This window comes from Carya illinoinensis, chromosome 8, assembly GCF_018687715.1.
Source record: "Carya illinoinensis cultivar Pawnee chromosome 8, C.illinoinensisPawnee_v1, whole genome shotgun sequence".
In the NCBI taxonomy this organism is placed as follows: domain Eukaryota; kingdom Viridiplantae; phylum Streptophyta; class Magnoliopsida; order Fagales; family Juglandaceae; genus Carya; species Carya illinoinensis.
This window is the reverse complement of record NC_056759.1, coordinates 21,033,402-21,057,193: the sequence shown is the minus strand read 5'-3', so window position 1 is coordinate 21,057,193 and position 23,792 is coordinate 21,033,402. Positions and strand designations below refer to the sequence as shown.

At 37.9% G+C, this 23,792-nt stretch overlaps 2 non-coding genes and 1 pseudogene across 2 annotated transcripts; 1 reads left to right on the top strand and 2 right to left on the bottom strand.

Annotated features, from left to right (window-relative positions):
• Nucleotides 1-7,720, top strand: part of LOC122274494 — a 62,124-nt pseudogene extending 54,404 nt beyond the window's left edge.
• Nucleotides 2,668-2,775, bottom strand: LOC122274860. Its single transcript, XR_006228400.1, has one exon. It is a non-coding gene; the product is annotated as a small nucleolar RNA R71 (small nucleolar RNA).
• A 3,196-nt stretch (nucleotides 7,721-10,916) lies between the features above and the next one.
• On the bottom strand, nucleotides 10,917-11,024 carry LOC122274838. Its single transcript, XR_006228380.1, has one exon. It is a non-coding gene; the product is annotated as a small nucleolar RNA R71 (small nucleolar RNA).
• Nucleotides 11,025-23,792: the final 12,768 nt, after the last annotated feature.

Below are 23,792 nucleotides of genomic sequence, written 5' to 3'. Positions count from 1 at the left end.
AGGGAAACCAATGGAATGTTGTGTGCGGGCTTCAATACGATGAATGAAGTGAAACACAGATTTCTTGGTGCCAAGTCGTCCAAAGTTAGAACTGAACTAGAAGGTCAACGAGGAGTGTAAATGAAGATGTTTCCATCGAGAAAATGGTCGAAAATGCCTCAGATAGGGGCATATTTGTTGTAATGCACATGATGGTGCACCTAGGTTTCGATTCAAGATGACTTGGGAATTGACATGGTTTTGCTTCTATTGACCTGTTGTGGATCAAGGAAAATCTTCTAAATCAATCTAAAAATGATTGAAAACAACAATAATATGGAAAAGTTCAAAAAGGACACATGGCTAAGGGCGAAATTGTATGAATGCACATGAAGGTGCACCTAGCTTCCGATTCGTTGTGAATTGGAAATTGGCATGGCTTTGTTTCTATTGACATGTGATGGATCAAGGAAAATCTTCTAAATCAATCTAAAAATGATGTGAAACAACAATAATATCAAAAAGGTGCAGATCGAATGGGCAAGAATGAATTTAAATGGAAATTAAGCTCGAAATATGGTTTTGAGCTTACAGATCATATTTAAGTTCATTAATGCGCTTAATTCAAGTTTGGGACATAACAATGGCTAGATGAGCACCTTAGGCACGTGTGGCACTTTTTGGACTTGTGGGAAACAAATGGAATGTTGTGTGCGGGCTTCAACATGAGGAATGAAGTGAAAGATGGATTTCTTGGCGCCAATTCATCCAAACCTAGAACTAAACTACGAGGGTCAGGGAAGTGTGTAGATGAAGAAGTTTCCCTTGAGGAAACGGTCAAAAACGACAAGGCTAAGGGTGGAATTGTACGAATGCACGTGAAGGTGCACCTAGCTTTTGATTCGCTGTGAATTGGAAATTGACATGGCTTTGGTTCTATTGACATGTGATGGATCAGGGCTAATCTTCAAAATCAATCTAAGAACGAGTTAAAACAATAATAATATCAAAAAGGTCCAGATCGAAATGGCTAGAATGAATTTAAAGGGAAATTAAGCTTGAAACATGGATTAGAGATGACTGCTCATCTTTAAGTTGATTAATGCCCTTAAGTCAAGTTAGACACTGAACAATGGCTAGATGAGCACAATATACGGATGTGGAACTTCTTGGGCTTGAGGGAAACCAATGGAATGGTGTGTGCGGGCTTCAATACGACGAATGAAGTGAAACACAGATTTCTTCGTGCCAATTCGTCCAAAGTTAGAACTAAACTAGGAGGTCAATGAGGAGTGTAAATGAAGAAGTTTCCGTCAAGAAAATGGTCTAAAATGCCTTAGGTAGGGACAGATTTGCTGTAATGCACATAATGGTGCACCTAGGTTTCGATTCGCGATGACTTGGGTAATTGACATGGTTTTGCTTCTATTGACCTGTGATAGTTCAAGGCAAATGTTCTTAATCAATCTAAGAATGATGTAAATCAACAATAATATGGAAAATGTCAAAAAGGACAAGGCTAAGGGCAGAATTGTCCGAATGCACGTGAAGGTGCACCTAGCTTTCGATTCACTGTGAATTAGAAATTTACATGGCTTTGGTTCTATTGACATGTGATGGATCAGGGCTAATCTTCTAAATCAATCTATGAATGATGTAAAACAACAATAATATCAAAAAGGTGCAGATCGAACGGGCAAGAATGAATTTAAAGGAAAATTAAGCTTCAAATATGGTTTAGAGCTTACCGATCATATTTAAGTTGATTAATGCGCTTAATTCAAGTTAGGAACATAACAATGGCTAGATGAGCAACTTAGGCGCATGTGGCACTTCTTGGACTTGTGGAAAACCAATGGAATGTTGTGTCCAGGCTTCAATTGGAGGAATGAAGTGAAAGACGGATTTCTTGGTGCCAATTTGTCCAAACCTAGAACTGAACTACGAGGGTCAGGGAGGTGTGTAGATGAAGAAGTTTCCCTAGAGGAAAGGTTAAAAAAGAACAAGGCTAAGGGTGGAACTGTACAAATGCATGTGAGGGGCAAATTTGTTGTAATCCACATGATGGTGCACCTACGTGTGAGATAGTTTTTCTTTTCAATAGTTTGTAAAAGCGGTAACTTCGTTCCCTCTTTTAGCTTGCTGCATCTTTATTTTATTTTATTTTTCTTTTTGTAGTTTTTTTTAGTGTTGCGTTTTTCTCTACCTTGCATGCACAGGTATAGAGACGCCTTGGGTCGGTTTGCTTGTAGACCTGTGTTAGAGTCAGAGTTTAATTTTTTTGATCATTTGTTTGATAATTCTTCTAATTCTGAGAAAATGAGTGAACACGAAGATCAACCCACTAGGACCTTTTAGGATTACCTCCACCCTACACGCACAGCCACACCCTCATGCATCATGTTTCCAGCTAATATTCACCAATTGGATTTTAAAACAGGGATGACACAGTTTCTCCTACTTTTCATGGCTTGGAAAATGAAAATCCATATGTGCACATTCGGGAGTTTGAGGAGTAGTTGCAACTTTTCATAGTCCAAATGCAACTGATGACATTGTGAGACTTAAGTTCTTTCCTTTCTCTTTAAAGGATAGAGCTAAGAGTTGGCTATACTCATTGAGACCACGATCTATTTGGTCATGGAATGAGATGACTCATGTCTTCTTTAATAAATACTTTAAGACCAATGCTTTAAAAAGGCAAATCTCCACCTTTGTACAAAAGGACAATGAGACTTTGTATCAATCTTGGGAGAGATTTAAGGAGCTATTGAGTATGTGTCCTTACCATGGGTATGAGAATTGGTGCTTAGTGAGCTATTTTTATGAGGGACTTACACCTAGAGAGCGTCAATTTGCGGAGATGATGTGCAATGGTGAGTTCTTACAGAAAAATCCTGATGAGGCCATAGAATACCTCAATGAGCTTGTTGAAAAAGCTCACACTTGGATTGTACCTAGTGCTACTGAGAGCACAAATAGGTCACAACCTATAGGAAACCTAAATGGTGGTGGAATTTACCATCTCAGGGAAGAAGATAACCTAAAGGCTAAGGTTGAGATGCTCACTAGGGAGCTAGAGGTGTTGATGAATAAAGACTTAAAGCCAACACACGTGGCTAATCATGTAGAGTCTTTTGGACCATGTTTTGTGTGTGGCGGGGTAGATCACCTTGCCCAAGAGTGTCCCACATTTGTTGAGATGAGAGGGATGTATGAGGAACAATGTAATGCCTTAGGTATGTACAAGAAGCCTTTTACACCTTTCTCTGATACCTATAATCCGGGGTGGTATAATCACCCCAATTTTAGTTGGAAGTCTGAAAATCAGCCACCTACACAACCCCCTAGATCATATCTTGCACCATATCATCCACCTTCATCTTCTAGGAGTCCTTTAGAAGACACTTTGAATGCTTTTATTGAGGCACAAAGTAAGACTAACCAAAAGTTTGAATCTTTGATTACGCAAGTTGTTGAAGAAAATAAGGAGATAAAGAGCCAAGTGTCCAAATTGATGAGCTCCTTGAGTGTGAATGAGCGAGGTAAGTTTCCTTCTCAAGCTCAATCCTTACCCCATGGTCAACACATGGCACAAGAGAATTTGAAAGATGTGAATGCCATTGTGACAAGAAGCGGTAAGTCATTACACATCCCAACAACGAAAAAATCAAAGGATGTGGAAGAGGGTCAAAGCAATAGTGGTGCCGAGCTGTCCAAAGAAACCGAGATAATAAAGAGCCCAGTTAAGGTGCCATTTCCTCAAGCTTGAAAACTGAATAAGCGAACTTTGGATCTTAACAATGAAATCTTGGAGAATCTCAAGCAGGTAAAAATTAACCTCCCTCTTTTGTATGTTATTAAACAAGTTCCTACTTACGCAAAAGTTCTTAAAGATTTGTGTACAGTCAAAAAGAAGCACCATGTTAAGAAGACAACATTTCTAACAAAGCAAGTTAGTGCTCTAATTGAGCAACGGATTCCTCCCAAGTACAAGGATCCTTGGTTGCCCAACCATTGCATGCAGCATTGGAAATCATGAGTTTGGACAAGCTTTGTTAGATTTAGGAGCTAGCATGAATCTAATGCCATATTCTATTTATTTGCAGTTGGGGTTGGGAGAAATCAAACCAACCACTATGGTATTAGAATCAGCTGACCGTTTAGTCAAAGTACCCCGGGGCATGGTAGAGGATGTTCTAATTCAAATTGATAAATTTTATTCTCCTGTTGATTTCCTAATCCTTGACACTAGCTCTGTTGTTGATACTACTTCTAAAATTCCTGTGATTTTAGGTAGGCCTTTCCTTGCCACTGCTAATGCTCTTATTAATTACAGGTATAGGCTCATGAAGCTTTCTTTTGGAAACATGAATCTCGAGGTGAATATCTTCCATATTGCAAAACAACCAGAAGATGATAACGAGAGCCACCAGACATACATGATTGACTCGCTCATAGAAATGGGAGTTTCTATAGCTCATGATTTTGACCCACTTGAGTATTTTCTTGTTAATTCTAAGTTTGATTTTATCAGTAATCCATCTAATGTAGTTGATATTTGTGCTATCTTTGATAAAACTCAGGATTATGGCACTCGGGCCTGGCAATCGAAGTTTGAGGAGTTGCCTGAGAAAGAGGAAAAACAAATTCCTTCAAGTGTGGAAGCACCCAAAGTTGAACTGAAACCTCTGCCTAAGGGTGTAAAGCATGCTTTCCTTGGTCCAGGTGATACTTTTCCTGTTATTATCTCATCTAAATTGTCTGAGTCTCAAGGTGAGAAATTAATTTGGATCCTAAGTGAGCATAAGTCAGCCTTAGGTTGGAGCATTGCTGATATAAAAGGTGTTAGTCCCCTGGTCTGTTCTCATAAAATTAATTTGGAGGAAGGAACTAGCCCTCGTAGAGACCCCCAATGTAGGCTTAATCCTACTATGAAAGAGGTGGTGAAGAATGAAGTGTTGAAACTATTAGATGCAGGAATCATATATCCTATTGCTGATAGTAAATGGGTAAGTCCTACATAGGTTGTTCCTAAGAAGTCAGGTGTTACTGTGGTGAAGAATGACCTCGGAGAGCTAGTCCTTACAAAACTTGTGACTGGGTGGCAGATGTGCATTGATTATAGAAAATTGAATGCTGCCACCCAGAAATACCATTTTTCATCTCCCTTTTATTGATCAAATTCTTGAGCGTGTGGCTGGTCATCCTTTCTATTGTTTATTGGATTGGTTATTCTGGTTATTATCAAATTGAAATTGTATTAGAAGATCAGGATAAAACCACTTTCACTTGTCCTTTCGGTACTTATACTTTTCATAGAATGCCATTTGGATTGTGTAATGCACCTGCTACTTTTCAACGTTGCATGATGAGCATTTTTAGTGACATGGTTGAAAATTGCATGGAAGTTTTTATGGATGACTTGACTGTTTTTGGATCTACTTTTGATGCATGCTTATTGAATTTAGAGAGGGTGTTGACTCGTTGTGAGGAGAAGGAATTGGTTTTGAATTGGGAAAAATGCCACTTTATGGTACCTTCAGGTATTGTGTTAGGGCATATTATTTCTTCTAGGGGGATAAAGGTAGATCAATCTAAGATTGAATTAATCTTTAAGTTGCCTACACCTAGGACAGTAAAGGATGTGAGATCCTTTCTTGGTCATGCGGGCTTTTATAGGAGGTTCATATATAATTTTTCCACCATATCTAGACCACTATGTGACCTCCTAGCTAAAGATGTCCCATTTGAGTGGACACAAGATTGTCAAGAGGCCTTTAAAATGCTAATTGGCAAGCTTACCTCAACGCCCATAATGCAGCCACCTGATTGGACTTTACCTTTTTAGATTATGTGTGATGCAAGTGATTTTGCTATAGGTGCTGTACTTGGACAGCGAAGGGAGGGAAAGCCTTTTGTCATTTACTATGTTAGTAGAACTCTAAATAGTGCTCAGATGAATTACTCCACCACTGAAAAAGAGTTGCTAGTTGTAGTGTTTGCTTTGGATAAGTTTCGTGCTTACCTGATTAGTTCTCCTATTATTATTTTTACAGATCATGCAGCCCTTAAGTACCTTCTTACAAAGAAGGATGCTAAGGCACAATTAATACGATGGATTTTACTTTTGCAGGAATTTGACATCACCATGAAAGACAAGAAAGGAGTGGAGAACGTAGTGGCTGACCATCTCTCGAGGCTCACATTTGATGACACCTCTGACCACCTGCCAATCAGGGATGATTTTCCCGATGAGCATTTACTATCTATTACTTCTCTACCATGGTTTGCTCATATTGTGAATTATTTGGTTGCAGGTGAGATACCCGTGGATTGGAGCGCTCAGGACAAGAGGAAGTTCATAACTGAGGTACGTAATTTCTATTGGGATGATCCTTTTCTTTTCAAATACTGCCCTGACCAAATTTTAAGGCATTGCATCCCTGATGAAGAGATTGCTAGCATCTTAGAATTTTGTCACTCTCAAGTTTGTGGGGGCCACTTTTCAATGAAGAAAACCACTGCAAAAATTCTGCAGTGTGGATTTTATTAGCCCACCATATTTAAGGATGCAAACATCTATTGTCGCTCATGTGAAAAGTGTCAAAAGTTAGGAGTTATATCCCGTCGTAATATGATGCCCTTAAACCCAATTTTAGTGATTGAAATTTTTGATTGTTGGGGCATTGATTTTATGGGAACATTTCCTCCTTTTGCATATCAATATATTATTGTGGTAGTAGATTATGTGTCAAAATGGATAGAGACAGCAGCTTGCAGGAGCAATGATAATAGGACGGTAATTAAATTTCTCAAAGAGAATGTGTTATCTCGATTTGGTACACCACGTGCTATCATTAGTGATCGGGGTACACATTTTTGCAACCGTTCTTTTGAGGCTTTGATGAAAAAATATGGGGTGGAACATAAGATCTCTACTGCCTACCACCCCTAGACAAGTGGCAAGGTAGAACTTGCAAATAGGGAAATTAAGCAAAATTTAGAAAAAAGGGTCAACCCAGATCGCAAAGATTGGTCTTTAAGACTAGTTGATGCGCTTTGGGCCTACCGTACAGCTTTCAAAACTCCCTTAGACATGTCACCTTATAGGCTTGTTTTTGGGAAGCCTTGCCACTTACCTGTGGAGCTTGAGCATTGAGCTTATTGGGCCATCAAGCATTTCAATTTTGACATGGGAGAGGCAGGTAAGCTTAGAAAATTTCAGTTGACCGAGTTAGAGGAGTTGAGAAATGATACTTATGAGAACTTTAGAATCTATAAGGCTAAAATGAAAGTATTTCATGATAAAAATATTTTGAGAAAAACGTTTAAGCCTAATGATCGAGTGTTTTTATATGATTCTAGACTCCATAAGCACCCAGGAAAACTTCGGCCTAGGTGGACTGGCCCTTTTTTAGTAAGGAATGTTTATGTAAATGGGGCGGTAGAAATAGAAGATCCTAAGGATGGTCAGATCTTTAAAGTAAATGGTCAGCGCCTTAAAGTATAAATTGATAGACAAGTTCCGAAAGTGGAAGACATTCCACTTGTGGATCCAGTCTATCAACCTTGACCATACCACCCAAGTATGTTTTTCTTTATTTATTTTGTTTTGCTTTGTTTTATTTTGTTTTCTCTTATTTTCTTTCTTTTCCTTTTTGTTTGCTATTGTTTTCTTTGTTTTTGAATGCAGGATACTTTCATTTCATCATTTCAGGTTACCATTTTTGGTGCTTAGCGAGCTACCATCGTCGCTCATCAGGTGTATTTTATCATTTTCAGTTACTCCCCATTCAATTTTATTCTTAAACATTGAGGACAATGTTTCATTTTAAGTTGGGGGGTGGTGGTGCAAATTAAGTATTTAAAATGCTTGTTGGAACTCTGTGGCATATTTTCATGTGTCACTTTTTTTTAATTTGCATCACACGTGCATCATTTTCACATGTGTACTCATTCTCATTCATAGTCATCTTTGTGAATTCACCAAACCCACCAAATCATTTTTGCCAAAGCATTCACAGAACCCTTAATGCACTTATCCAAGTTTTGTGGTAAGATGGTGGTTTGACACATGTAGCTAGAGAACTCTTTTGCTTAAGTATTCATGTGAGTTTAGAGAGGATTGAGAGCATACAAATGCAGTAAATTGTGATAAGCATTCATTGATCTGTTGAATTGGGCACTTCTTTTGAGAATATTATTACATGGTTTGTGGTACAATGGTGGATACACTTGGGATATGACGAAGGTCAACTTAGAATTAACGTTTGTGCCTTTCAAGCTATCCATTTCCATCATAGACCCCTAGTAGCCAACTTTGAGCCAATAAACACATGTAGCTTTTTCTTTTCATATGACCATATCATCCATGCCTCTCCACATTGGAGTATAACTTATACACTGATTTTCTTACCTTTTTTACTTCCAAGTGTATACTAGGTGTGAAATTTATATTTTCTTTCTTTTATTTTATCATTTTCAATTAAAAAGAAGAAGAAGAAGACGATATAAAAAAAGAGAAGAGTACAAGTTGCAAAGTGTTCAATTGAGTAAGCTCCAAAAAAAAAAAGTTGGTAGAAATGGAAAGAATACAAAAGTGGCATGTGTTTGTCCATCAAATTGTTGAAAAAAAAAAGAGGAAGAAGAAGGAAAATCATTATTATTTGATGATTTGAAAAGTTGGAGAGTACATCAAGTGAGAAGTGTGGTCTATTGAGATATTTAATAAAATTCTCTTTGTATGTACTTGGAAGTTTTTGAGTCCCTTTCATCCTTTTTTTTCATATAGCCCCGAAACCAAGCCACATTACAACCTTTTGTGTTGACTGTTCTGATCCTAAGTAAGCTGTTGGAAAGACTGGTGGAAGTCTCATTTGTTAATGTTCCTATCATAAGATTAATATTTGCTTGTTGCTTGTACATAATTGCCTAATTTTCCATGAGAGTGGGTATACACCCATTGTCAACTCCATAGAGAGAGCCGTTACACGAAACATTATTATACCGTGAGTTATGAAGTTGAACCTTTTGCTTGAGATGTTCTTGATGTTGCATGTGTCAAGGTTAGTGGTAAGATGGTTATGGCTTGGAGAACACACACACACTCTGTGAATTGCTATAGGTGGATTGATCTTGATGGGTTATTGGATTCCTTAGACTGTTTTACATGTGGATCTGGAAAGTGTGACTTGATGGCCTTTATGTGTGATTTTCTTTGGTCTTTTTTGTTGTTTTGATATGAAAATTGCTAGGGACTAGCAATGAGTAAGTTGGGGGGTGTGATGAGTGTGCGAAAGTGCACTCTAAATACCCTATTATTGGACTAAAATGCTAAAATGTGAATAGAAATCATAGGAATTAATGTGTATTCTTAAATTGAATTTCTATTTATGTTGTGATACTTCTAAGCAGTTTTTTTATGTTTAATTTCAAAGTTTATAAAAGAGCAAGTCAAACCCAGTCAAATTCAAAGGAGGAGGAGGCACAAAAGGCAGATCTGAAGAGAGGAGAAAAACACTTCTATGGCCATAGTTCGCTTCAATTTTCTCTGGAGATTTTTGTTGTCTAGTATATTTATGCGTAACTAAATTCTCAAGTAGGGTTAGGGATGAACTTGCATATTAGATGGTATTTCAATTTTTATTTTTAATTCATGTATTTGATTTTCAATTGCTAAAAGTCTTTTGTTTTATCATTCTCAATTCATCGTTGATGTTTTCTTCTCTGAATAATCATAGAATTTATTCTGTTTATAGATTCAGTCATGCTTTTTCTATTGAATGGATTAGTTCTTTGATTATGTTTGGATCAATTATTTATCTATATTAATTTATTTTTTGCTGCAATTTCGCTCCCTGAGTATATTGTCGTCATTGGATCTTCTCAATAAGGAATTTATGTATTTTAAAAGTGGTGAATGATTTTTCAAATGGTTAAATTTGATTTAATTTTGGTTTATAAATCTATATCTTTCGATTGGGAATTTCATAAATTGAGTTCCTAATTGAGTTATCCAATTAATTAAGAATAATTAAAATACCGGATTTGTGCAAAGGAGTCCTGACGCTCTACTGTTCTTCAAATTTGAGTACTTTTTCCATTAATCACTTTGCTTCACTTTAATTTACATTTAAAATTAATCTTTGTTCTCTATTACTTATTTAACATTTTTCTTTAGTTTATTTGTTCATTTTGCTATTCTTTTAATTTGTCTTCCTGTGGAATCGACACCCCATAGCTGTGCTACAACTACCACGTTATTCTTTGGGTGTAATCAAATTTTGGCACCGTTGCTGGGGAGACAGTAGAAGAATTGTGAGATAGTTTTTCTTTTCAACCGTTTGTAAAGCGATAACTTCGTTCCCTCTTTTAGCTTACTGCATCTTTATTTTCTTTTCTTTTTCTTTTTGTATTTTTTTCGTGTTGCATTTTTCTCTACCTTGCATGCACAGGTATAGAGACGCCTTGGGTTGGTTTGCTTGTAGACCTGTGTTAGAGTCAGAGTTTAATTTTTCTGATCATTTGTTTGATAATTCTTCTAATTTTGAGAAAATGAGTGAACACAAAGATCAAACCACTAGGACTCTTTAGGATTACCTCCACCCTACACGCACAGCCACACCATCATGCATCATGTTTCTAGCTGAAATTCGCCAATTGGATTTTAAAACAGGGATGATACAGATACTCCCTACTTTTCATGGCTTGGAAAATGAAAATCCATATGTGCACATTAGGGAGTTTGAGGAAGTAGTTGCAACTTTTCATAGTCAAAATGCAACTGATGACATTGTGAGACTTAAGTTCTTTCCTTTCTCTTTGAAGGATAGAGCTAAGAGTTGGCTATACTTATTGAGACTACGATCTATTGGGTCATGGAATGAGATGACTCAGGTCTTCTTTAATAAATACTTTCCCAAACATAAGACCAATGCTTTAAAAAGGCAAATCTCCACCTTTGTACAAAAGGACAGTGAGATTTTGTATCAGTCTTGGGAGAGATTTAAGGAGGTATTGAGTATGTGTCCTCACCATGGGTATGAGAATTAGCGCTTAGTGAGCTATTTTTATGAAGGACTTACACCTAGAGAGCGTCAATTTGTGGAGATGATGTGCAATGGTGATTTCTTACAGAAAGATCCTGATGAGGCCATAGAATACCTCAATGGGCTTGCTGGAAAAGCTCACAGTTGGACTGGACTTAGTGCTACTGAGAGCACAAATAGGTCACGACCTGCAGGAAACCTAAATGCTGGTGGAATTTACTATCTCAGGGAAGAAGATAACCTAAAGGCTAAGGTTGAGATGCTCACTAGGGAGCTAAAGGTGTTGAAGAATAAAGACTTAAAGCCAACACACGTGGCTAATCATGCAGAGTCTTTTGGAACATGTTTTGTGTGTACCGGGGTAAATCACCTTGCTTAAGAGTGTCCCACATTTGCTGAGATGAGAGGAATGTACGAGGAACAATGTAATGCCTTAGGTATGTACAAGAAGCCTTTTACACCTTTCTAAGAGTGTCCCACATTTGCTGAGGCGTAATCATCCAAATTTTAGCTGGAAGTCTGAAAACCAGCCACCTACACAATCCCCTTGTCCAAGTAGAGTGTAGATGAACAAGTTTCCTTTGAGAAATTGGTCTAAAAGGCCTCGGCTAGGGGCAGATTTGTAGCAAGGCACATGACGGTGACCCCAGGTTCTGATTCGCTATGATTTGGGCAATGACATGGCTTTGTTTCTATTGACATGTGATCGATATGGACTAATCTTCTAATTCAATCTAAGAATGATGAAAAAAAAGAATAGGGGCAGTAAGGTCCTGATCAAAATGGCTAGAAAAAATTAAAAAGGAAATTAAGCTCAAAACATGGTTTGGAGATGACTAATCATCTTTAAGTTGCTTAATGCCCTTAACTGAAGTTAGAAACATAAGAATGGCAAGATGAGCACCTTAGGCGCGTGTGGCACTTCTTGGGCTCGAGGGAAACCAATGGAACGGTGTGTGCGGGGTTCAATAGGAAGAATGAAGTGAAAGACATATTTCTTTGTGCCAATTCATCCAAAGCTAGAACTGAACTTGGAGGGTCAAGGAGGGGGTGTAAATGAAGAAGTTTCCCTTGAGGAAAAGGTCAAAAAGGACACGACTAAGGGCATAATTGTACGAATGCACAAGAAGGTTCACCTAGCTTCCGACTCGCTGTGAATGGGAAATTGACATCGCTTTGGTTCTATTGACATGTGATGGATCAAGGCTAATCTTCTAAATCAATCTAAGAATGAGTTAAAACAATAATAATATCAAAAAGGTCCAGATCGAAATGGCTAGAATGAATTTAAAAGGAAATTAAGATTGAAACACGGATTAGAGATGAATACTCATTTTTAAGTTGATTAATGCCCTTAAGTCAAGTTAGAAACTTAACAATGGCTAGATGAGCATATTAAGCGGATGTGGAACTTCTAGGGCTTCAGAGAAACCAATGGAATGGTGTTTGCGGGCTTCAATACGAGGAATGAGGTGAACCACAAATTTCTTGATGCCAATTCGTCCAAAGTTAGAACTAAACTAGGAGGTCAAGGAGGGATGTAAATGAAGATGTTTCCACTGAGAAAATTGTCTAAAATGCCTCAGCTAGGGGCTGATTTGTTGTAATGCACATGATGGTGCACCTAGGTTTCGATTGGCGATGACTTGGGAATTGACATGGTTTTGCTTCTATTGACCTATGATAGATCAAGGCAAATCTTCTAAATCAATCTAAGAATGATGTAAAACAACAATAATATGGAAAAGTTCAAAAAGGACACACGGCTAAGGGCGAAATTGTACGAATGCACTTAAAGGTGCACCTAGCTTCTGATTTGCTGTGAATTGGAAATTGGCATGGCTTTGGTTCTAGTGACGTGTGATTGATCAAGGCTAATCTTCTAAATCAATCTAGGAAAGATGTAAAACAACAATAATAACAAAAATGTCCAGATCAAAAGAGCAAGAATGAATTTAAAGGGAAATTAAGCTCAAAATATTGTGAAGAGATTACCGATCATATTTAAATTGATTACTGCACTTAAGTCAACTTAGGAACATAAGAATGGCTAGATGAGCACCTTAGGCACGTGTGGCATTTCTTGGGCTTGTGGGCAACCAATGGAATGTTGTGTGCAGGTTTCAATGAGAGGAATGAAGTGAAAGAAGGATTTCTTGGTGCCAATTCGTCTAAACCTAGAACTGAACTACGTGGGTCAGGGAGGTGTGTAGACGAAGAAGTTTCCCTTGAGGAAAATGTCAAAAAGGACAAGGCAAAGGGCGGAATTGTACGAATGCACGTGAAGGTGCACCTAGCTTCTGATTCGCTATGAATTGGAAATTGACATGGCTTAGGTTCTATTCACATGTGATGGGTCAGGGCTAATCTTCTAAATCATTCTAAAAATGAGTTAAAACAATAATAATATCAAAAAGTTCCAGATTGAAATGGCTAGAATGAATTTAAAAGGAAATTAAGCTTGAAACATGGATTAGAGATGACTGCTCATGTTTAAGTTGATTAATGCCCATAAGTCACTTTAGAAACTTAACAATGGTTAGATGAGCACATTAGGTGCATTTGGAACTTCTTGGGTTTGAGGAAAACCAATGGAATTGTGTGTGCGGGCTTGAATACGACGAATGAAGTGAAACACAGATTTCTTAGTGCCAATTCGTCCAAAGTTAGAACTAAACTAGGAGGTCAACGAAGAGTGTAAATGAAGAAGTTTCCATCGAGAAAATGGTCTAAAATGCCTCAACTAGGGGCAGATTTGTTGTATTGCACATGATAGTGCGCCTAGGTTTCGATTCATGATGACTTGGGAATTGACATGGTTTTGCTTCTATTGACCTATGATGGATCAAGGCAAATCTTCTAAATCAATCTAAGAATGATGTAAACCAACAATAATATCAAAAAGGTCCTGATCGAAATGGCTAGAATGAATTTAAAAGGAAATTAAGCTTGAAACATGGATTAGAAATGACGACTCATTTTCAAGTTGATTAATGCCCCTAAGTCAAGTTAGAAACTTAACAATGGCTAGATGAGCATATTAGGCGCATGTGGAACTTCTTGGGCTTGAGGGAAACCAATGGAATGGTGTTTGCAGGCTTCAATACGAGGAATGAAGTGAAACACAGATTTCTTCGTGCCAATTCGTCCAAAATTTGAACTGAACTAGGAGGTCAAGGAGGGGGGTAAATGAAGATGTTTCCCTCTAGAAAATGGTCTAAAATGGCTCAGCTAGGGGTAGATTTGTTGTAATGCACCTAGGTTTCGAATGGCGATGACTTGGGAATTGACATGGTTTTGCTTCTATTGACCTGTGATGGATCAAGGAAAATCTTCTAAATCAATATAAGAATGATGTAAAACAACAATAATATCAAAAAGTTCAAAAAGGACACATGGCTAAGGCTGGAATTGTACGAATGCACATGAAGGTGCACCTAGGTTCCGATTAGCTGTGAATTGGAAATTGACATGGCTTTGGTTCTAGTGACGTGTGATTGGTCAAGGCTAATCTTCTAAATCAATCTAAGAATGATGTAAAACAACAATAATAAGAAAAGTTCCAAATTGAAAGGGCGAGAATGAATTTAAAGGGACATTAAGCTTAAAATTTTGTTTAGAGATTACCGATCATATTTAAGTTAATTACTACGCTTAAGTCAACTTAGGAACATAAGAATGGCTAGATGAGCACCTTGGGCGCGTGTGGTACTTCTTGAGCTTGTCGGAAACCAATGGAATGTTGTGTGCGGGCTTCAATAGGAGGAATGAAGTGAAAGACGGATTTCTTGGTGCCAATTTGTCCAAACCAAGAACTGAACTACGAGGGTTAGGGAGGTGTGTAGATGAAGAAGTTTCCATTGAGGAAAAGGTCAAAATGGACAAGGCTAAGGGCGGAATTGTACGAATGCACGTGAAGGTGCACCTAGCTTCCGATTCGCTGTGAATCAGAAATTGACATGGCTTTGGTTCTAGTGACGTGTGATAGATCAAGGCTAATCTTTTAAATCAATCTAAGAATGATGTAAGACAACAACAATAACAAAAAGGTCCAGATCGAAAGGGCGACATTGAATTTAAAGGGCAATTAAGCTCGAAATATGGTTTAGAGATTACCGATCATATGTAAGTTGATTAATGCGCTTAAGTCAAGTCGGGAACATAACAATTGCTCGATGAGCACCTTAGGTGCAAGTGGCACTCCTTGGGCTTGTGGGAAACCAATGGAATGTTGTGTGCGGGCTTCAATGGGAGGAATGAAGTGAAAGACGGATTTCTCTGTGTCAATTCATCCAAACCTAAAACTAAACTACGAGGGTCAGGGAGGTGTGTAGATGAAGAAGTTTCCCTTGAGGAAAAGGTCAAAAAGGACAAGGCTAAGGGCAGAATTGTACGAATGCACGTGAAGGTGCACCTAGCTTCTGATTCCCTGTGAATTGGAAATTGATATGGCTTTGGTTCTAATGACGTGTGATAGATCAAGGCTAATCCTCTAAATCAATCTAAGAATGATGTAAAACAACAATAATATCAAAAAGGTGCAAATGGAACGGGCAAGAATGAATTTAAAGGGAAATTAAGCTCAAAACATGGTTTAGATGTTAGTAATCATCTTTAAGTTGATTAATGCGCTTAAGTCAAGTTAGAAACTTAACAATGGCTAGATTAGCACCTTCTTGGGCTTGAGGAAACCAATGGAACGGTGTGTGTGGGGTTCAATCAGAAGAATGAAGTAAAAGACAGATTTCTTGGTGCCAATTCGTCCAAAGCTAGAACTGAACTCGGAGGGTCAAGGAGGGGTGTAAATGAAGAAGTTTTTCTTGAGAAAATGGTCTAAATGCACATGGTGGTGCAGCAAGGTTCCGATTGGTGATGACTTGGGAATTGACTTGGATTTAGTTCTATTGACATGTGATGGATCAAGGCTAATCTTCTAAATCAGTCTAAGAATTTCGTAAAACAACAATAATATCAAAATGGTCCAGATCGAATGGGCTAGAATACTTTAAAATGAAATTTAGCTCAAAACATGGTTTAGAGATGACTAATAACCTTTAACTTGATTAATGACCTTAGCTCAAGTTAGAAGCCTAAAAATGGCTTTAGATAAGCACCTTAGCGGCATGTGGCACTACTTGGGCTTGAGAGAAATCAATGGAACGATGTATGCAGGCTTTAATAGGAAGAATGAAATAGAAGACGGGTTTCTTGGAGCCAATTCATCCAACGCTAGAATTAAAGCGGGATGGTTCAAGTACAGTGTAAATGAGGGATTTTCCCTTGAGAAATTGGTCTAAAAGGCCTCGGGTAGGGGCAGATTTGTAGCAACGCACATGATGGTGACCCTAGGTTCTGATTCGCTGTGATTTGGGCAATGGCATGGCTTTGCTTCTATTGACATGTGATGGATATAGACTAATCTTTGAATTCAATCTAAGAAAGATGGAGCAAGGCTAATCTTCTAAATCAGTCTAAGAATGATGTAAAACAACAATAATATCAAAAAGGTCCAGATCGATGGCTAGAATACTTTAAAATGAAATTTAGCTCAAAACATAGTTTATAGATTATTAATAATCTTTAACTTGATTAATGACCTTGATGGGCCCCAAGGTGGACCAAGTCTTAAGGATCAATTACAAGATTAAGAACCACAAAGATCAAGTGAGCTATGCAAGAAATGGTGCAATCCAATTGGGATGAAGTTAGCAAGAGCTCAACACTCATGATGGGCTTGAAAGAAGGAGAACCCGTTTTGATCCACTTGATCCAAGCTATGGAAGACACGACTTGGTCCTATTGTTATTGAAGGCCATGGACTTATTTATTTCATTAAAATGGCTTATTTTATTAGTCATAGGAATTAATCTAGAATAATTGGGCTTGGGGATGTCCAGCCCACGCATCTTATTTCATTAACTAGGTTTTTGGGAAGGCCTTGTATTTTGACCAATGGCTTATTTAGAAAGTTATTATTTTATTTGAACTAGGGTTTTAGAAATTACTGTAGCGAGACACTGTTTATGCTACAGTACCCGCGGCACTATTCCTTTAGGGTTTTGGGGATTGTTTGTTTAAAGCACTTGTATCCTCATTTGAGAGGGAAGACATTATTGAAATTGATGAATTTTATTTATTGTGAGTTGAGTTTATCTCCTCTTGTTCTTGATTGAATGTTTGAACTTATCAAAGGTAAATCACAATTTTGTGGCGTTCCTCCTTTGTAATTTGGGTTCTTGAGACAAATTCTTCAACGGGTTTAGAGTTTAATATAATCTAGGTTCTTGAAATGGGTTCTCATCGGGTCTAGATTCTCCATCCATAGACTTGAGTTTGGCTTTCTTGGGTTTATTTTTTCTAATATTGTTGTTGGATCTCAAAGCTAGTCGATTGGGGTTCACATGATTTGGTATTCAGAGCAAGGTTTCCAATCAGGTCTGATTCTATCTTTTATTTATTGTATCGTCAATTTTAGTGCTTCAATGTTCTAGGGTTGCCAAAAAAAATTGCAGAAATTCATTTTTCCTAGGGCTACCAAAATTTGCACGATCTAGGGTTTGAAATTTCTAGGGTTTCATTGATTTCCTTCTATTTTCCTTGTCAATTTTATTTTTATGTGTTTGAATTCAATTGTTTGATTGTCACAGTTGAATATTGTTGTTTGTGATTGAATTGGTGAGAAAAGAAAAGAAAGGAAAAGAAAGGAAAAGAAAAGAAAAGAAAAGAAAGGAAAGGAAAAGAAAAGAAAAGAAAAGAAAAATGATTTTGGGTATAGTTGTTTGAAATACTTTGCCATATGAAATTGATTTGGCATTGATTGAGCCTTATATTGAAAGGGGCTGAATACATCTTTCTAGTTGGTATCTTGTCTTATAGTTACCCTTTCATTCCAATAATTTCCTTGATTCCCTTGTCATTTTATTCCTTCCGTGTTTTTGTTGTTCTTGTTTCTAGGACCTAATTACTAGTTGGGATAAAACAAGGTTGTATTGTCTTGATTTAATTCAATTAGTTTTAAAAGAACTTGAGTGGAAAAACTGTTAAAGTAAAAGGCAAGAGAGTGTGAGATCATTATCGGAAAAAAGCTAATTTAGAGTGATACATGAGTGGAGTGCCATTATTTGAGTGTAAACACGTAAGGGAGAGCGTGTGAGGTCTTTTTCCACTAACACTCTTTTTGTGCAGCACATACAATGTCTCATTAAAGTGACTCATAACCAAAGGGGATGTCAAATAATTCATTTTTGTTGCAAGCCATGCAACAACAACTTGAGCAGTTAAATTTGACGTTGGGGAAAGTGAGGAATAGGATGGATTAACAAGATGCATTGATTAGAAATCTGCAAAGTGGGGGAGATAGGCAGAGACGTAAGCCTAGTATTGAACATGAGTATAAGAATGAGGAGTATGGTGAGTCTCTTGTTGTTAGGTGTGCTCTCAACACAAAAAGTAAAATAGATGATATAGAGCAGCAGAGAGAGAACATTTTTCATACTAGATGCCACATCAACAACAAGGTATGTAGTATGATCATTGATGGGGGAAGTTGTACTAATGTGGCTAGCACTACTGTAGTTGAGAAATTGAATTTACCTACCTTGAAACACCCTAAACCATATAAGTTGCAGTGGTTGAATGATTATGGGGAGGTTAGGGTAAATAAGCAAGTGCTAGTTTCTTTTTCAATTGGGAGGTACCAGGATGAGGTACTTTGTGATGTAGTGCCTATGCATGCTGGCCATATTTTGTTGGGGAGGCCGTGGCAGTGTGATAGGAGTGTGATCTATGATGGGTTTAGAAACATGTACAGTTTTGAAAAGAATGGAAAAACAATCAAACTTGCTCCTTTAACTCCAACACAGGTCCATGAGGACCAATTGAAGTTGAAAAGTGAGGTTGATCAAAAAAGAAAGAGAGAAAGTGAGATTGATAAAAAAAAAAGAGTAAAAGTGAGGTTGAGGAAGAAAGAAATAATGAAACCTCAAGAAAAAGAGAGTGTGAGTTGAAAAACAATTGTGAGGCTGAGAGTTCAAAAAAAATGTTGAAAAAAAGAGTGAAAGAAAAATAGAATGTAAAAAAAAAATGAGAGTGAAAAGAAAAGTAAGAGTGAAGAAAGTGAGAGAAAAATAAAGAGAAAAGTGAGTTTTTATAATAAGGCTAGCTTTTATACTGATGAGTTTAATGACTTTGCCTAGTATTGTTATTTTTTTGTTGCAGGGATATATGGTTAAGATTCCTAGCGGAGCATTTATTGGATTGCCACCCATTAGAGAGATAGAGCATTACATTGATTTTGTGCCCGGTGTGACAATCCCTAGCCGACCTTTATTTGATACATTGATTTTGTGCCCGGTGTGACAATCCTAGCCGACCTTTATTTGAAGAAAATAAGTCCTTGACGCACTTGAAGGGACAAGGTAAGTTGGATAGAATTCATGCCAAGTGGGTTCAATTCATTGAGACATTTCCTCATATAATACACACGTGGTAAGAACAATTTTGTATTTGATGCATTAGCAAGAAGGTATGTCCTTGTCATCATTTTAGATACAAAATTATTGAGACTTGAATATGATAAGAAATTGTATATTAATGATGATGGCTTGGCTAGTGTGTATAGAGTATGTGAGAAAGCATCGTTTGGTAAGTTATATAGACTAGATTGGTAAGTTATGTGAGAAAGCATCGTTTGTAGAGATCGAATCCTTTTGAGGAGAGGGGGAATGATGGGCCCCAAGGCGGACCAAGTCTTAAGGATCAATTACAAGATTAACAGCCACGAAGATCAAGTGAGCAATGCAAGAAATGGTGCAATCCAATTGGGATGAAGTTAGCAAGAGCTTAACACTCATGATGGGCTTGAAAGAAGGAGAACCAATTTTGATCCACTTGATCCAAGTTATGGAAGACACGACTTGGGCCTATTGTAATTGAAGGCCATGGACTTATTTATTTCATTAAAAGGGCTTATTTTATTAGTCATAGGAATTAATATAGAATAATTGGGCTTGGGGGATGTCCAGCCCACACGTCTTATTTCGTTAACTAGGGTTTCTGGGAAGGCCTTGTATTTTGGCCAATGGCTTATTTGGAAAGTTATTATTTTATTTGAACTAGGGTTTTAGAAGTTACTGTAGCGAGGCACTGTTCACGGCACTATTCCTTTAGGGTTTTGGGGATTGTTTATTTTAAGCACTTGTAGGATTGTAGCCTCATTTGAGAGAGAAGACATTATTGAAATTGATGAATTTTATTCATTGTGAGTTGAGTTTATCTCCTCTTCTTCTTGATTGAATGTTTGAACTTATCAAAGGTAAATCACAACCTTTGTGGCATTCCTCCTTTGTAATTTGGGTTCTTGAGACGGATTCTTCAACGGGTCTAGATTTTAATATAATCTAGGTTCTTGAAATGGGTTCTCATTAGGTCTAGATTCTCCATCCACAGACTTGAGTTTAGCTTTCTTGGGTTTGTTTTTTCCAATATTGTTGTTGGGTCACAAAGCGAGTCGATTGGGATTCACATCAGACCTTAACTCAAGTTAGAAGCCTAACAATGGCTTTAGATAAGCACCTTAGTGGCATGTGGCACTACTTGGGCTTGAGAGAAATCAATGGAACGGTGTATGCAGGCTTCAATAGGAAGAATGAAATAGAAGGCGGGTTTCTTGGAGCCAATTCGTGTAAAGCTAGAACTAAATCGGGATGGTCCAAGTAGAGTGTAAATGAGGAATTTTCCATTGAGAAATTGGTCTAAAAGGCCTCTCTGCTAAGGGCAGATTTGTAGCAAGGCACATGATGGTGACCCTAGGTGTGATACCCCGTTTTTATATGTATTTTCACTGAAGGAGTATTTTAATTTAATTAAAATATTAGTTCTTTTATTTTAAATTATTTTATTTTAATTAGATTTATTTAATTGTGATATTTGTTTTGTAGAGCTTTCTTTATATTAATTATCGTTTTGAATTTAAATTGCTGTGTAATTTATTTTAGTTTGTTTTTTGATTTAAAATTATGTTGCTAGTTTTTACTAGTTATTTATTATATTTTAGCTTGATGTGGTGTTTAAATTATTTTAGTCGTTTTATAGCTTTCAAAATTATTTTTGTCGGATCAGTTTTTGGACTCCAGAATTGAGGATTGGACCTCATTTCTTTTCCCCGTCTTTTCTTTTTCTATTTTTCTTTTTCTCTTTTCTTTTTCTTTCTTTTTCTTCTTCTCTTCCGTTCTCCTTCCATGCGACGTACGCTCTCTCTCTCCCCTCACTATCGGCGTTTTTCTTCTCCGCCCAAACCCATCACCGTGGCCTACACCACCCACAGAGTTTTCTTCCCCTTCGACCGGTGAATTCCCCACCAAGTTTCACCTCTATCCGAACCACCGTTAGCCGCCACGAGCTCCACCAAGCCACACGGTTTTTCCTCCATTTCACATCCGTCGTTCCACCTCCAGCCACCATTTCTTCACCACATCATCACCAACCTCTTACCGTCCTAAACCACCCATTTCCAGCTCTAATCCGTTGCTGGAGCAGTTCCCACGAGCTCATCTTCGTTTTGCCATTTTTTTGCTTCCACCGCCATTTCCTCTGCCACCCACGGCCCATTCTCAATTCCACTAGCTTCATAAACACCTTTAGGCCATTCCCTATCAATCCCAAGTCTTGGTTTGTCCCCGTTCGAAAGTGGGTATTTTACAACCCACATCCATGTATTTTACACTGTTACATTGCTTCTTCTTCGCCGTTTGCAGCTCCTTGATCCTTCGAAAATTATTATATAGCACTATAAGTATTTTTCCAAACTCTATTTTGGATTTAAATATATTATTACTTTTATAATAAATTCATTGACTGGTTGGTTATTCCGAACTGAGCCTGAGGAGTCGAGAGTCGGATGGATTTGAGGATGGAGTTAGTTATGTTTGGTTGATGTTGAGATTTATTGGATATTTTGTGTCTTAATGTTTGCATTGCATAGTGTATACATGTTCATGTTTAAAAAGGAAAATTGGGTTTTCGTGTAACTGCATGTATGTACATGTGTTGGGACTTGAAAACTAGGCTTTCAAGCGAGAAATGATTTTTGGTATATGTGAACGATGGGATTGACTGGTTTGAGTCAGAGGCACGTGTAGGGATGGTGGTAAGTAGGCATGGTGGTAAAGTCTCGCCCGTGATTCCCGCCTACGGTGCACACGGTGTAGGGATGGTGGTAAGCAGGGACGGTGGTAGAATCCCGCCTGTGATTCCCACCTACGGTGCACGCGTAGGGATGGTGGCGAGCAGGGATGGTGGTAGAGTCCCGCCTGCGATTCCCGCCTACAGTGCTCTGATGGTTTGGTTTTTGGGCCATTATCTGGGATAATGGCGAGGTTATGTTTAAAGGAAATGTTTTGGGCCAAAATGGGATTTTTTGGCATACGTGGAAAAATGTGGATTTTTGGGACATAGGCATATGGCATCATGTTCATGCATATTGTTGTGGTTTGTTTGGATTATTACTTAACTGTGGCACCATTTTGATATCGTAGATTTTGATACAGATGTTGAGGAGGAAGAGGAGGATGAGCTCAAGGAGGTGGCTCTGCTAGAGTTTTGATTTGGAGTTTTTATATCTTGTACTGTGGTTTCGAAACTATATTTGAGACTTGTAATATTTTATTATGTGTGGTTTAAACGGGTTTGTATTTAAACAAAAAAAATTCTGGTACTTAGTTATAAGACTTTTATTATCCACTACGTGATTTTATAGTACACTTGTTACATGTACACACACTTGGCACTTGGCGATGGGATGTGTGACCCGTGTTGTCATCATCCCGATGTCTCAATTTCCACGTGTCGGTACGTGGGAGTTGGGGGCGTCACAGGTGGTATCAGAGCGGTTTGGCTCTGGGTAAAACCACATGTCCCGTAGGTGTAGTACCAGAAAGTTTTAAAGTTGTGATTTGAAATTTATTTTATTTAAAGTGCTATTTGAATTGTTTTATTTAATTTGAATTTATTTGAGTTAACTTGTTTGTATTTATTTATTTAGTTATGTTATTGTATGCTAGTATATTTTATTTTCTTGTTATTTGGTTTTGGTTTTATGTTGTTTGTTTTATTCGATATTTAAGGTTGTGTTGTGGCAGAAAGATGGTAAGACCAAGAAAGCCTACTCAAGAGCGTCGGGATGATTTGCCAAGGGACGATGCCATAGCTCAAGCGTTAAGACAGATGATTGAATTTTTGCAGTAAAATTTTAGGCCACAACAAGGAGAGCCTAGTAGAGCGGTGCAAGCTGGATGCACCTATGAGTGCTTTCTATCGCATAGAACCCCTTCTTTCACGGGAGAAGATGATCCACTTCGAGCTGGAAAGTGGATTAGAGATTTAGAAAAGACATTTGAATTCTGTGGTTGCACCGAGGTGCAACAAGTGCTTTATGCCAGTTATTTGTTACAAGGTACAGCTTCTGAATGGTGGGAGACAAAAAGGGAAATGTTAGAGTCAGAGTTGGGGTCCTTTGCCGTTGTATCCTGGCAGCGCTTCAAAAAGGAATTTAATGATCGTTTCTTTCCAGCTTCTGTGAGGCGGCAAAAGGCAAGAGAATTTAGTAGCTTGGTCCAAGGAAGCATGATCGTGGAACAGTATGCCCGGAGATTTATAGAGCTTGGGCGATTTGCTACTCATCTCATCGCCACGAAGGAGATGCAGGCCGAGCGTTTTCAGGAAGGTTTGCGACTAGATATACACAAAATGATAGTTCGCCACCGA